This window comes from Trichechus manatus, unplaced genomic scaffold (genome assembly GCF_000243295.1).
Source record: "Trichechus manatus latirostris isolate Lorelei unplaced genomic scaffold, TriManLat1.0 scaffold00027, whole genome shotgun sequence".
Lineage (NCBI taxonomy): Eukaryota > Metazoa > Chordata > Mammalia > Sirenia > Trichechidae > Trichechus > Trichechus manatus.
Window position 1 is genome coordinate 12,428,737 of NW_004443963.1, and position 1,595 is coordinate 12,430,331.

Genomic DNA, 1,595 nt, shown 5'->3' on the forward strand with positions numbered 1-1,595 from the left:
ACTAGAGTATGAAATGAATGGGGGATGGGAAGAGTAGACATCATTGTATCTGTTTTGCCAATACCTATCCTAGGGCTAGGAGTCTCAGGGAGGTGCAAATGGTTAAGTGCTGGGCTACTAACCGAAAGGTCAGCCCCTGAAAACCCTATGGAGCACAGTTCTACTCTGAAGCACATAGGGTTTACCTGTGGAAAATAGGTTGCAATCAGTTCAGTGACAACTGGTTTTGTTTTTTTGTTCATTTGTTTTTTATTTTAGCCAGGGGAAGGCATGGTAGGTACTCAGTACATTTAGTAGGGTGCATGAATGATTGACTGAATGAATAAATGCCCCTAAGTTTCTCATTGGCTAGAGAGCCCTCACTACCATGTGGCTTGGATAAGAATTAAAAGGATTCATTCATTGTTCATGTTTTCTTCTCTCCCTGTGTGCCAGGCACTGTTCTAGGAGCTTGTGAGTTATCATTGAACAAAGCAGAGATTCCTGACCTCTTGGATCTTGCATTCTCAGGGGGAGATAGACAATAAATAATACAATGACAAGTAAGTAAATGACACAGTATATTGGAAGGCAATAAGTGCTTCACTCTCCGGCTGCTGTGGGGGAATAGACTGTGTGGCAGGGGTAGAGGCAGAAATCAGGCTAGGAAATTACAAGAGTGATCCAGATGAGAAGTCATGGTGGTAGCAGTAAATCAGGGGAAGGGGGATCAGGTGGAGCAAGGGGTTGGAGTGGACAGAGAGATGACTTTATTAAATAAGGTGATCCATGTAGTCTGTACTCAGAAAGGACATTTGAGTAAAGATGTGAAGAAGGCAAGAAGTTAGCTATATGGATAAATGTGAGAAGAGCATCTTAGACAGAAGGAACAGCTAAAGCAAAGGTGTCTGACGTGTTTGAGAAGCAGCATGGAGATGAGTGGGGCTGAAGTGGAGCAAGCAAGGGGAGAAATATAAGAGGACAGAGCAGTAACAAGGGCTGGACAACATAGGGCCTAGCAGGTCATTGTAAGGACTTGGTCACTCTAGAGAAGTGAGGAGTCATTGCATGATCTTAGTTGGTGAGTGACATTGGCTTCTCTTTTAAAAGGATCCTTCCAGTTGCTCTTGGCACAGGTAAAAGAAGACTTGTTAGGAAGCAGGTGAAAGATGACAATGGACCAGCTTGAGAACATTCTTTAGCATTTTGGAGCTCAGAAAAAAAAGCAACAATAACAGCAAAGTTTATAAAGGTAAAAGAATCCAACCAGATATGGCAAATTCAGCTGGGTCTCTGGTCATACACAATCCTGGTATTTTGCTCTGCTTCCTCTTTTCTTCTATAATGATCCCAACTCTGGAACCACTTAAATGCTTCTAAAGAAATGATGACGTCAATAAGAACAATAATAGAGTAGCACCTAAAATTTATGTAGTACTGAGTATAAGCTAAGCATTGTTCTAAGTGCCTTATTTATACTAACCCACTTAAAAGTACAAGGCAGGTACTATTCTTACCCTATGTAGAGAGGGGAACAATGAGGTTAAGTGATTTGTTCAAAGTCGCAAACTCATTAGTGGTATAGGCAGGATTTAAACCTGTATTGTATAACTCCA